A 14537-nucleotide genomic window follows, 5' to 3' on the forward strand; every position below is an offset into this window, starting at 1 on the left:
TTTTAGCATCTATGGAAATGATCATGTGGTTTTTGTCCCTCTTTTTATTGATGTGGTGGATGATGTTGATGTATTTTCGAATGTTGTACCATCCTTGCATCCCTGGGATGAATCCCACTTGGTCATGGTGTATGATCCTCTCTATGTATTTTTGAATTCGGTTTGCTAATATTTTGTTGAGTATTTTTGCATCTACATTCATCAGGGATATTGGTCTGTAGTTTTCTTTTTTGGTGGGGTCTTTGCCTGCTTTTGGTATTAGGGTGATGTTGGCTTCTCAGAATGAGTTTGGAAGTATTCCCTCCCCTTCTATTTTTTTGGAAAACTTAGGAGAATGGTTATTAGGTCTTCTTTAAATGTGTGATAAAATTCAGCACTCAATCCATCTGATCTGGCGTTTTTGTACTTGCATAGTATTTTGATTAGCAATTCAATTTCATTACTAATTGGTCTGTTTGGATTTTCTGTTTCTTCCTGGGTCAGTCGGGGAACGTTGTTTTTTCTATAAAGTTTTCCATTTCTTCTAGGTTATCCAGTTTGTTAGCATATAGATTTTCATAGTATTCTCGAATAATTCTTTGTCTTTCTGTGGTGTTTGTCATGGTTTTTCCTTTCTCATTTCTGATTCTGTTTATGTGTGTAGATTCTCTTTTTTAAAAAATAAGTCTGGCAAGGGATTTATCTATTTTGTTCATTCTCTCAAAGGACCAGCTGTTGGTTTCATTAATTTTTTTCTATTGTTTTATTCTTCTCAATTTTATTTATTTCTTCTCTGGTCTTTATTATGTCCCTCCTTCTCCTGACTTTGGGCTTCATTTGTTCTTCTTTTTACAGTTTCAATAATTGTGAATTTAGACTATTCATTTGGGATTGTTTTCCTTTTTTAAGTAGGCCTAGATTGCTATATAATTCTCTCTTATAACTGCCTTTGCTGTGTCCCTCAGCAGTTGGGGCATTGTGCTGTTGCTTTCATTTGTCTTCACATATTGCTTGATCTCTGTTCCAATTTGGTCATTGATCCATTGATTATTTAGGAGCATGTTGTTAAGCCTCTATGTGTTTATGAGCATTTTTGTTTTCTTTGTACAATTTATTTCTAGTTTTACGCCCCTGAGAAGTTGGTTGATACAATTTAAATCTTTTTGAATTTACTGAGGCACTTTTTGTGGCCTAGTATGTGGTCTATTCTGGAAAATGTTTCATGTGTACTTGGAAAGAATGTGTATCCTGCTTCTTTTGGCTGTAGAGTTCTGTAGATGTCTGTTAGGTCAATCTGTTCTAGTGTGTTGTTCAGTGTCTCTGTCTCCTTACTTACTTTCTGTCTGGTTGATCTGTCCTTTGGAGTGAGTTGAGTGTTGAAATCTTCTAGAATGAATGCATTACATTCTATTTCCCCTTTTAATTCTGTATTTGTTTCCCATATATAGGTGCTCCTGTATTGGGTGCATTGAAATTTATAGTTATATCTTCTTGATGGATTGACCCCTTTATCATTATATATATCCTTCTTTGTCTCTTATGACTTTCTTTGAAGTCTATTTTGTCTGATAAAATTACTACAACACTTGCTTTTATCTCCTTATTGTTTTCATGAAATATTTTTTTCCATCCCTTCACTTTTAGTCTGTGAATGTCTTTGGGTTTGAAGTGAGTCTTTTGTAGGCAGCATACTGTTCGGTCTTGTATTTTTATCCATTCAGTGACACTATGTCTTTTTATTGGTGCATTCAGACCATTTACGTTTAGGGTGATTTTCTATAGATGTGTACTTATTGCCATTGCAGGCTTTAGATTCGTGGTTCCTGAAGGTTCAAGGGTATCTTCCATTCTATCTTAGATTCTACCATAACTCACTTAGTATGCTATTACAGACACAATCTAAATGTTCTTCTTTTTTTCCCCTCTTTTTCTTCCTCCTCCATTCTTTATATGCTAGGTATCATATTCTGTACTCTTTGTCTATTCCTTTTTATTACCTCTGGTGACAGATATTTAACCTTAGGAACACTTCTATCTATAGGAGTCCCTCCAAAATACACTGTAGACATGGTTTGTGGGAGGTAAATTCTCTCAACTTTTGCTTATATGGAAATTGTTTAATTCCTCCTTCAAATTTAAATGATAATATTGCCAGATAAAGTATTCTTGGTTCGAGGTGCTTCTGCTTCTTTGGATTAAATATATCATGCCACTCCCTTCTGGCCTATAAAGTTTCTGTTGAGAAATCTGATGATAGCCTGATGGATTTTCCTTTGTATGTGATCTTATTTCTCTCTATGGCTGCTTTTAATAGTTTGTCCTTTTCCTTTATCTTTGCCCTTTTAATTATTATATGTCTTGTTGCTGTTCTCCTTGGTTCCCTTGTGTTGGGAGATCTGTGTACCTCCATGGCCTGAGAGACTATCTCCTTCCACAGATTGGGGAAGTTTTCAGCAATTACTTCCTCAAAGACACTTTCTATCCCTTTCTGTCTCTCTTCTTCTGGTACCCCTTTAATATGAATATTGTTATGTTTGGGTTGGTCACACAGTTCTCTCAGTGTTCTTTCATTCTTAGAGATCCTTTTTCTCTCTGTGCCTCAGCTTCTTTGTATTCCTCTTCTCTAATGTCTATTTCATTTATTGTTTCCTCCACCATATCTAATCTGCTTTTAATACCCTCCATTGGGTTCTTCAATGATTGAATGTCCATCCTAAATTCGTTCCTGAGTTCTTGAATATTTTTCTGTACCTCCATGAGCATGTTAATGCTTTTTATTTTGAAATCTCTTTCAGGAAGATTCATGATGTCGATTTCATTTGAATCTTTCTCAGGTGTGTTCATAATTTTGCTTTAAACCAGTTTCCTTTGATATTTCATACTTTATCTGTGGTGCCCTCTACTGCCCAGAAGCTCTACTCTCTGGAGCTGCTCAGCCCCTGGAGCTATGTCAGGGGTCTCAGGGGAGTGGTGTTGGTGCCTGGGGTGAGGAAAGAACTCTTTCCTGCTTCCAGGCTTCTATGCCTGTATCCATTGTAAGAACCAGTGGGTGGAACACACAGGTGTAAGCCTCTATGTTTTGTGTTTGTACCTGCCATAGGCAGGGCTTCCCTCTGGCTGGTCTGCTGCCAGGGCAGGGTTTGCCAGTTTGCTAGCCTGAGCCTGGTACAGGCTAGCCAGGAGGAAGACACAGCAGGCTGTGTATCATGGTGGGGGGCCTTGGATTTGTGTAGCCAGCCAGGGCGATGGAATGCCTGAAGATCATTTAAGCTCCCAACCTGCTGGGCAGTGTGCACCTGGACAATTTTGCCTACCTGTCCTTTCTCCTGAGCAGTAAGCTCTGTGCAATCCTTGCCCCTTTGCCACCTCTCTTGCTTTTAGGGAGTCTCTCAGACTGCCCACCCACATCAGCCAGATCTGAATCCCTATTTTCCACAAGCAGCTGGAATCTCCATCTCTCCAGGTATTACTTAGCTTTCCAAACACACCAAATCACCAGAGCACCATGAAATGTATGTTCATGCTCCCAGAGAAGATCTCCTGGGCTAGGTGTTCAACAGTCCCAGGCCTCCACTCCCTCCCTGCTCCTTTTCTCTTCCTCCCTCCAGAAAGGACTTGGGCCCCGCTGGGTCACAGCTTTGGTTTGTTACCCTATTCCATGATGTTTGCTGTTTTTTGCAGATGTATGCCTTCTTGTGCAGCCTTCTTTTCTGTTGCTCTTTTGGATTAGTTGTATTAAATTATGTTTTTGTATTATATGTGGTTTTAGGAGGAGGTCTCTGTCTCACCTCTCATACTGCCATTTTTAATCTAATCCCAACTTTGCAGTTTTTGGTAGACCTTTTCACTTCAAAATAATGCTGTTTGGTAATCTGATCACCAGTTTTTGGAGTAAAATATATTCTTTCTATATATCTGATCTCTACTGCTATATGGCCATTTTTCCTGGAAGTACTGAATCTTATCAGCAATATCTGATATCATTGATCTCTCCTCTCTTCTAAATTACCTTTTACATTTTTATTTTGAGGATGCTGTACTTGAGTGGCTTTCTCCCTAACTTATTAGTTGTTTGCTCTCAGTTGCGTTTGTCGATTCCTCTTTTTCATTGACCCATTAACACTGGTGTGGCCCAGAGTTCAGTCTTTGGACTTCTTCTTCAGCTGCAGATCCATGGTGATCTCATCAGTCTCATAACTTTAAAACCACTAAACGCTGGTGACTCCTAAATGTTTTGTATCTCATGGGCGGAATGTGCTCCAGCACTACAAACTCATATATCCAGTTCTACCAGATATCAATGTGGCTGTCTAATAGACATCACAAAAATAACATGTGCGCAAATTTTAAAACTTCAAATAGTCTGATGCAGACCTGCTGCCTCACTTCCTCCTAATCCCTTGGACATCTACTTCACTTCCATTCTTGCTGTTGTCCAAACTGAAGCCCTTGGAGTAAGTTACCTCCTTTTTTTCCTCTCACATTCTGTATCAGATTTGTTAGGAAATGATCATGGATCTACCTTCAAAACAAATACTCCACTATTACCTCCTTTGTCTGAACTACCATCATCTCTTGCCTAGATACTGAATTATCCTTCTAAAATATGTCAGTTTATGTCCTATCTCCACTTCACTCAGATTAGAAGACCACGTCCAAACATAGCCAGTATGGTCTCTCGTGTTCTGCTACCCTTCCCTCCTATACCATATGCCAACACAGTCAGTCAGCTGCCACCCACTGGTTTCCCTGATGTTGTGTGAACATATCAGACATGTTCTTCTTTTAAGGTTTTTGCTCTATCTGTTCTGCAATGTTCTACCAGATATCAATTAGGCCAAACTCATCACCTTGTCTGAATGTCATCATTTCAACAAGGCTTACTCTCATCACCATAATGAATATTAAATCCTGACACCCTTCCACCTCTCCTACTGTTCACCACCCCCTACACTGGACCTCCTGATTCCCTTTACCATGCTTGATTATCTCATTTTTTCACAGAATTACTTTTGGTGCCTTTCTCCAACTGGAATATATGCTCTTCAGAAATCTTTGTTGTTGGTTTGCTGGTATGGTTAAGCATGTAGAGTAATGTTTGGCACTTAGTAGACATTTGAAATAGTATTTGAATGAATAGATAGATAAATATGATTGTTAATTAAAATTAACATTCTAGCCCAAATCTCACCTGTAGGTAAGAAATATTAAGTAGATAGAATAAATTTGAAGGGGACAGTAGTTTGAAGGGAAAAAGTTTTCTCTGCCATGTACCAACTCCATTCCTCTTTTATCTCTTATAAATTTAATAGTTTATGTGGGAAATGTTGAACATTTTTAGGTTATCTGCTACGGATAACAAAATTCTGTGTGTCTGTAATAAAGGGAAGGAGAAACAATGTCTGAAAGTAGAACAATAGGACAAAATAGAACAAATACATGCACTGTTGTGATCTGAGGAGTGACCAAACTCTAAAACTGAGAGGACTTCAAAGATAACTTCAAAGCACCTGAGTTTTAAAACTGCATATAGTGTCTGGCATGATCTGGCAGGTTTTGAAAGGATAAGATTTTGTCTGAATTATGATAAAACTTCATAAAGATTTATGTGTTTCTTGAAGCTTATGATTTTTATATTTCCTTCATCTTTCCCTTCATTTGTCACTATAAATCCCAGCTGTTACTGTACACATTTTTAAAGGTTTGTGTGCTATCTCTCCTGTTTTCCTGCTAGATACTGTTTGGGTGCCTTTAACTCATGAAAAGTATTCAGATTTTGAAAACTGCCCAGAAGAAAGGGACTCCTTAGAAATGGAAAAAAATCAAGCCATAGCATGTATTGTTAGTATCATTAAGCATTAAGAAAGCATAGTTCAATGTTAAATACAGTTGTCTGACTGAGTTTTATTAATATATGTTTATCTGACCGATGTAGAACTACAAATTAAAAAGAAATGAGAGAATTGAATGAACAACAGCAGAAGTCTCTTGGAAACAGACTGGGAAAAACCCAAAACAGGTGGACATTGGCAAAAATATGAATTTTAAATGTTAAAATTGTTTGCATTATTCTTTTTGAATGCAATATAACATATATGTCAAGAGTAAAGTTTCCAAAGATACCCTTTAGGGTTAACCTAAAGCCAATTACTTAATTAAACATTTTTAACAATTAAGCAACATTGGCTTGTGTTACAATGACACTTACTTGTTACTTAACATAAATTGTTATTTAGCCATTATGAAGCCATCTTAAGGATTCAGCATGACTAATAGTTTTTGAAAAGCTGTACTTGGAGTGGGAAGTACTCACTTCAGAGGCAGGGGAAGGAATCAGCATCCTGTGTGCCATTTTCCTGACTTGGACCATTTTATACTCATAGTGTCACTAGAAGATTATGGGGATGTGTAAACTGGCTGATTGTTTCTATTAAAAAAAATTGAGATCCTTTAAAAATGCCATTGTAAAACATAAAATTATTAGCTTTTATATGAAATTGTCCTTTCTTACAAATACGAAGTTAATAAGGAAGTCTCTATTCTAACTGGGGTTTTAATTTCTTTGTAATTCTAATTATATAATTAAATCAACTATAAAATGTGAATGTGTATGAGATCCACTTGAAATCATCATTCAAAAATGTCCAGCCTTTAATAAAATATCTAAAATATGCCAATGTAGGACAAATGTTTAATCGCTTTACATTTTTTATAATGTATTGCTTTATAGAAAATATGGAATTATATGTAATGTATTGAATATATGGGAAGAAAGTTAAGTTTTCATCTTATTAAACTTTTTATTATTTTGTTCCCTAATACATGATAACAGTTATTAAGATTAAAAAGTTACATTTTATTAAAATATTAATAGCATTAAAATTTTAGTTTTCTGACACTAAAAAGTAATGCAGTTTTCTTACGTTAAAGATACTAAACTTTTCTCATATTAAAATGCAGTGTATTATAAAATACTTTCAGTGTGAGAAAACTAAGACTTCAGTGTGCTGTCTAAAGTGATTTATGATCTTCCAATGCTTACAGTAATGTCAAGTTTCAGTTTTCGATCACACTATTATAACGTGTTAAACAATTTTAAAAATAGTCCAACACTTGACTACACCTGTTTCCACTTTACAAATCCTTTCAAGTTCATGGCACTTTGATCGAAAGGGAAATATTTAACTTGTGTCTTTCTTTTCTAATCTAAAAATTGAAAACTTTTTCTTGTTGTGGTTTTTTTGTATGCTATATTAACATTACAGGATAATAAATTATTAAGATTAATAATTCTCTTTTTATTTGATCATACGGGATTTTTCACTGAGTTTCATTTGGATTATCTCCAAGGAAATGTGTAGACCAAACTGAGGTGAAATTCTATTAAAGTATATTACTGTATCCTAATGAATAAAATCTTTTAACACTTAAAATATTTTGAATATGCATCTCTAAATATGACATATATAGATCTACATATATACACTTTGTCTATTTAAATATTTGATGGCATCTTATGGTTAGGCCAAAAGCAAGACACATTCATCATGTGGTTATCATTTGGCATTTTAGTTGGCCTGCTTACTTTTTGGCAGCTTTAATCACAATGAGGTTCTTGTTCCCTTGTTATCTTAACAGTTTTATGTTACCTAGTTTCAGTGGAAGTCACCATTTCTCTGTGCAGTCATCCTCAATAGGTTGAAATCATGGAGATAAAATAAAGCTGTCTTACTATTATTTCTCTCATTTTTAGTACATGCATTTGATGAATCTCAATTACATATTAATAAGGATTCAGGGAAACACATTGAAACTCTAAAAAAGAAATGACACCATAAATTTTCAAAGGAAGAGACTGTGAAGCATTCTGCAGGTTAAAAAAAAGTCATAGAGTGCTACAGGTAAATTTGACAATCTTTACTTAGTAGAACATCAGTGTTTTTCCTTATATTTTAGATTTTATGGATCCCAGTTCCCTCAGTTTTAAGACAGTCTCTACTTATGTGAAGCACTTTGAAAAATTTTGGTTTTCAGTACATTGTGGGATTTCAATAAAGAAGATAACAGTGTCTTAATCCAAATAAGTTATAAATAAATATGAAAGAATCAGGTGCAGCCAAGAAATCCTCTTGACAAAAATATTGTTAATGTAGAAGTTGGATGAGAAGTTTTAAAATACATTATTAAAATGCTCAAGGAAGATTTCTAAGGATGTAATCTAGTTTGCAATTACATAATTTTTTAAAGCTGAAATTTTTTTAAATGAAGGCGTTTATGTCTTCAATAAGCCCAATTTTGTAAAAAAAAAAAAAAAAGACTGAGAGTAAGAATTAGAAGTCTCACTGAAAAGAACATCATTTTAAAGGACACTTCAGTACTTCCATGATGGATCACCCAGATGCTCAACAAGAGTGACTTCCATGTTAGGCCTTGTTGAGCTGTGTTTATTGTTACTGAGAAGCTAGCCTCTGAATGAAATCTGCAGTTACAAGCTGAAGTTGTTTATGCTTTGTAAAGCCAAATAGTGAACCAGAAAGGGAGGTGTGAAATTATATTTTCTTATTTGTGGAAAATGAGATAACCTTTAAAACTCGGGAGTATTTTGAGTATTTTCCAAAGAGAGTTAGAGCTGTAACTCCATAAGGTAGGGCTGGTAAAAAATCAACAATGGTCCTCAGGAAGAAAAGAAGATATTTGATGTTTCCAATGTTGACAATCTTTCCTGTACCCACCAGTTAGTAGCAAAGAGAATAATGGTATTTGTATTATAGTGTTTGTCTGAGGGTTGAAGATCATCTTTGGGAAGACGCCTAATGTACTGCCAGGCATATAATAGGCTTCTTGACAGTGGTACCCTAAAAAAAAGAGATGGAATAAATCAGGAACCTCATAATGTTTGTTCAAATTTATATTATTATAGCTATATTATTTGCAACATCCTAATTTTTCTGGCCAACGTCAGCATAATACTCAATCACTTTTTCTGTTTAAGTTCTTGGTCCCACTACAATACCTTCATAAGACATATTGACTTTCTGGAATAATGGTTTTTAAAAACAGCACCAATTCCACCTTTTGTTTTTCCTTCTTATTATCTTGGATTGGTAGGGAAGGCTTCTTGACTTTCACAAATTATGCATTCCACAAAGCATTCCCTTCTAATCCACCTCTTTGTGAAAGAAAATATCCAGATATACACTCCAACTTACAATATTCAATGAGGGCCTGTGTTGAAGATCAAAAATTGAAAATGAGGGAAAAAAAGATAATTTCAGTATCAAAATCATAGTCAAAGTATGGAGGGTAAACACTTAAAATTACCTACTAGAGAGTGGTAACTGTTATGATAGAGAAATAGGCTCTGGGTTAAGGAGATGAAATCAATTATTTTCTCTTCCAAGAATGGCTGAATATTTTTATGTATCTTTTGCTCAGGAATACCTAGGAAAATGATTTATTAAAAAAGATACTTTAGCCATAGTTGTTATTTTTAAATCTTAATCATTTTAAATTAACCCAAAACAACCACTCCCTCTTTCTTTCTTTTCTTTTCTTTTTTTCTATTTAGGTATCATTAATATACAATTACATGAGCAACATTGCAGTTACTAGATTCCCCCCATTAACAAGTCCCAGTCATTGTCCACCAGTATAGTAAGATGCTGTAGAGTCACTATTTGTATTCTCTGTGCTATACTGTCTTCCCTGCCTCTTTCTTTTTATCATGGCTTCCATATTGATTTTCATGTCATATTGTCATATCTTATGGAATGATCAGTTAAATATTCATTTAGGCTTAAATGACACAACTTGTCAGTTCTTTAGTTATGATAAAGTAAATAGTGCAAGGAAATAGAAAAACTCATTAAAAAAATGTTTCCAGTAAATCATTTAGTAGTAGGGAATTTAGTGTACACTGTAATAAAGGATGCTATAGACCATACTAACTTTTGTATTTAAACTCTTCTCCAAATTGTATTTTTGTTACTCAAGTTTGATGATGGTAAGGAATAAGTACATAATACAGGTGTGTATTTCAAAAATATGTTATAATACAATTTATTCATTGTTTCCCAATGGCCTTTCTACAAAAAACTCAAAGGCCACTTTTATATAAAACTTTACTCATAATATTTTTAAAAAGTTAGAGTGCTCATAATTATAATTTGGATACCTTGTCCTGTTATCCATTACTCAGGATATCAAAACATCATATCATATTTCATTTGATATTCTTGATGCCATTGGCAATTCCAGCTCAATAACATCACTGTAGACTATATACTGTTTGCTTCTTAATGTGTCTTTTCCCCTTGCCTCATTTTTCCTGGCTTAAGCCATCCCATTCATAATTTTTCTGACTTGCTTTTTTGGAGTCTTTCTATTTTATTATTTCCTTAATGTTTTGATTTCAAGTCCATAATGCCTTTTGAATGTTACTTCTTTGGCTTTGTTTTGCATTAAATTATGCTTGAAATCTTTAATTATGTAATATGCCATTAGGCCTAATGGTGACTTTCCACCCTGGCCAACACACTAAAAAAAAAAAAAAAAGACTGTATTAGTTTACTAGGGTTGCCAAAACAAAGACTGAATGGCTTGAACAATAGACATTACTTTCTTACAGTTCTGGAGGCCAGAAATCTGAACTCAAGGTGTCAGCATGGTTGTTTCTTATGAAGCCTCTTTCCTTTGCTTGTAAAAGGCTGTTTTCCTCTTGGGTCATCACATGGTCTTACCTCTGTGTCCTAACCTTCTCTTTTTATAAGAACATCCATCTATTGGAGTGAGGCCAACACAAATTATCTCATTTTATCTTAATTACATCTTTAAAGGTTCCATCTCCAAATACAGTCACATTTTGAGGTACCAAGGGTTAGGACTTCAACATTTGAATTTAGAGGGAACACAATGTAGCCCAAAACGATGTAGCAAAAAGCTTGCTTTTGTAGTTTTTCTTTTTCCTAAGTAACTGTTGATAGAAATCCAGTGTCCTCAGGAGCTCATCCTCCTGGTTGCTCAGGGATCTCCCTCTACGCCCTCAATGATGTATGCCATTTCAGAATGTGCACTGTGTTTAGGACTTTACCAAAACTGTACACATGCTCTTCAAAGATGACTTATCTTGTTAAAGTTCCATGGAAAGCTAAAAACACTAAATTTTACCAAGTGAGATCATGAAGGCTAAAATGATAAACTGCTACACATTCTGGATAATGTGTTTCTTTCAAGCAAGGACACTCTGAAATGCATATATGTAGTAATAGAAACAAGAATAATGTCAGATATTTCTGGTGCAGGGTAAAGCTGATAAGGACATATTTTGGGGTATTACATGAATTTTGGGAACCTTGAAATTATGTCACATGGGTGATCTTTTACTCTATATTTCTTTGTCATTGTATATTGGATCATTTAAGATTACCTTCATTATGGTAAAATGTTCCATTTGCTGAAGGTTTTCTCAATTTTCCTTTGTGAAAAACATGGGTTTTTAAACTTCAGTGAGTCTATATTCTAGAGGGACGTAGAATAACAATGATCAGGTATCATCAATATGGCATTTATCATTAAGCTAAATAAAAAAATCGCATTACTAAATGCCTACTGTGTGCAGAATAATACATTTGTGCCATGTGACTCTAAATGATTGTGCGAATTTGATGAGAAGAGACTTTTCACAGTATATCCCAGAGTTACAGGCTCTCCAACAAACCCTTCTGGACTGTATTTTCCAAACTAATGAAGACATGGAATGGAAAACACATGGCTTTCCAGGTATGAGGGTCAGTATGGAATAGGCATTTTTGAGGCAAAAACATTGACATTTCTGGAATATCTTAATGCTTGATGAAAAATACTGAAATCTGGTTCATATGGTAAGCATCATCCTAACCAAGCAATTTTCCTTTCCACCCTTGCCCTTTGTAATTTTCAAAATGTATGGGATTAAGGTGGGAATTACATAAGCATCTGGACCCTGGTCTCCCTTAAGATGGAACAAAGGTGTGAAATAGGGAACATGTCTATGTGCTGGTGTGTTTACAAATCACTCTGGGTTTTCCCCATGATTCAGTCACAAAGAGATTGAAGGGTGATGATACTTACAAATTAGTATTTCCTTTTCTGTGAAGTTTCAGGCTTGAGGCTTAAGCATCTTCAAGAAGACAGTTCAACAGCTGCTGCCATGCTGATGAGCCACAGAAATCAGACACAAGCAGATATAAAAGGAAATAAGGACAAGAGCAGATGGCCAGAGTGGAAGAATGAATGCTGACTCATCTTTCAGGGCAGAAACCACCAGGACCAACTTCTTTTAACTCCTTGATTATAAAAACATCATATCAGATTTGTTTTCTAAGAAAAGTTTTCCTAAATAGGATGCTCTCATTTTAGCCAAAAGCTGATTGATCTTCTTCAACTCGAAGTTCTGATTGCAATTTCAAAACTGGAAATTAGAGTATGCATTAAAACAAATTTCTTGATTTTATTCTCATGACATCACTAAATTCCCACCTAGGCCAATTCAAATCCTACTTAGACAAATCGGTTATGTCACAATAAAACAACGAAACAGCTTAAAATAAAAAGCATTTAGAAAAATTCCATCTCCAGGTATCACATACATTTGATTAAAAAATTCCTAACTTTAACTCTTCTGAATTTTGAAGTGTGAATAAATGTTACGGTACAGCACCTTATTGCTTATAATTATAATTTAACACTATATTTCAAGTAGCTGATGAACAAACTTTATTATTGATCTCCAGTTTTCTACTTAAGTATCTGATGATAAAAAAAGACTGTTTAAAATAAAATAATGCTGGCATTTTTATAGTGGGGGAATGCTTCACAATCCTGTATAAAATTTGCCTACACCAGTGCCTACACACACAAAGTATCATAGTAACTAAATATAGTAATCTAGTTATTTTACTCGTCATGCTATCTTTTATACAACATTAATAGCTCGCTCATTACATAGGTTTATATAGTTCCATTTAGACATGCACATTTATTGTAAATTCAGTCTTTTACTTTTCCCAGGGTATGAAAAATACTTAGATGTTATTTCTTGAACTCAAAAATAATGATTTTGTCAAGAAACATTGTCATTATGCTTTCTCAAAAAAAGTCAACAAGAACCTAGTTGTCTTTTTTTTTTTAAATCCTTTCTCCTTTGGGAATAGAAAGCTGTTACACAGTTGTCTCAGCTGCTACTTGGCATTCAAACCAGATCCTTGAGCTGCCAGACATTTCTAAATCCCACCCTCTCCTCTTTTCCCAAGTTGGTTACAGTTACAGTACAGCACCCATAAGCTGCATCTCTCATGGGACAATCTCACTGACAACAGCAGGAAGAGGCAGTCCTGCCGTTCACATCTATGTATGAAGACCGTAGCATGCTCACAGGCTGACATGCATCCAGCCATCTAGCTCAGCAACTTCTCAAAGGCCAATTTATATTTTAAATTTGTTCTGCTAAGGCATTCCTCCAGGACAGAAATATTCCAAATCCACAATACAGAAATTTCAAAGCCTCACAAAGTTTGTAGCACTATGTGTGACAATAAATTACTTTTTTCCAACGTAAATGGTAAAATGTCCATTTCAGTACTTTAAGTGCTTGGCAAATATTTTAAATGGCCAGTGTCAGCTTTTTGGTGACAGTGGCTTTTACATTTATAAATAGTGACAGCATGCTTTTTTTCTTCATTTGATCAAACTGTGTGTGTATGTGTGTGTGTAAACACGAATGTCTAAGGAAACCAAATTTAAAAACCTGCTGTTGTGTTGAATGTTAAGTGATGAGAAATTTGTCTTTGAGATCTGTATTAGCAGACATTTTGTAAGAAGGCAGAGTTAACGTGCCCCTGGAGCTACTATTTAAATGATTTTAGCTTTATGGTCTTTTAATGTGGGACCCTTCAGCCTGGAAATGAGGTAGATTTTCCATCTTCTAACTCAAATCTGCTCAGCAGGGTAGCTTCCCTACTATCCTCGGACCAGCTGTTAGTAGCAGGAGAAAAAGTGTCCTACAATAAAATTGATTGCTTCAACTACACTGCTCTACAGCCCTTGAAGGCTGTACTTTTTGTTGGGTCTCTTAGCACCTGCTCCCCAAAGCACTAGGTCTTTATCTCCAATTGGTCTAAACGCAAATTCCAAAAAGAGAATGGCTGCCCAGAAAAATCATAAAGTGGTTCTGTGAGAATTGTGAAGAATTGAGTGCCTGTTATTGCAAAGGTCTTCATGAAGATAGAAGGAAAGGTCCGCCAATGCAGAGGTTTTTATTGTAATTAAGATCTCAGTTCTAAATCAAAACATGGCAGCCAGAATCCCTAAATCATTCCTGTGTGGACACTGGGGAGAAGGACAGAATGCATTAAGTGAATTTCCAGCAATATTAAGCCTTACTCATTCCCCTGCTCTTCCTGGAAGCCTCACATGTGGATAAGTAACACCTACTCGATATTTTCTTTCAGATTCCAGAGTATCAGTTGTCAACCGTTTAAAATGTCCCTTTCAGTTCAATACAGGAGCTGGTATTGTCATAA

General features: G+C 35.2%; 1 long non-coding RNA gene across 1 annotated transcript in view; it reads left to right on the plus strand.

Annotated features, from left to right (window-relative positions):
* Positions 1-13311, plus strand: part of LOC140848174 (uncharacterized) — a 71580-nt gene extending 58269 nt beyond the window's left edge. The window contains exon 3 of the long non-coding RNA XR_012128725.1: positions 12114-13311. This is a non-coding gene — a long non-coding RNA (uncharacterized lncRNA). The remainder of the gene's footprint in view (positions 1-12113) is intronic.
* Positions 13312-14537: the final 1226 nt, after the last annotated feature.

The sequence above is a fragment of the Manis javanica genome, chromosome 3 (assembly GCF_040802235.1).
Source record: "Manis javanica isolate MJ-LG chromosome 3, MJ_LKY, whole genome shotgun sequence".
In the NCBI taxonomy this organism is placed as follows: domain Eukaryota; kingdom Metazoa; phylum Chordata; class Mammalia; order Pholidota; family Manidae; genus Manis; species Manis javanica.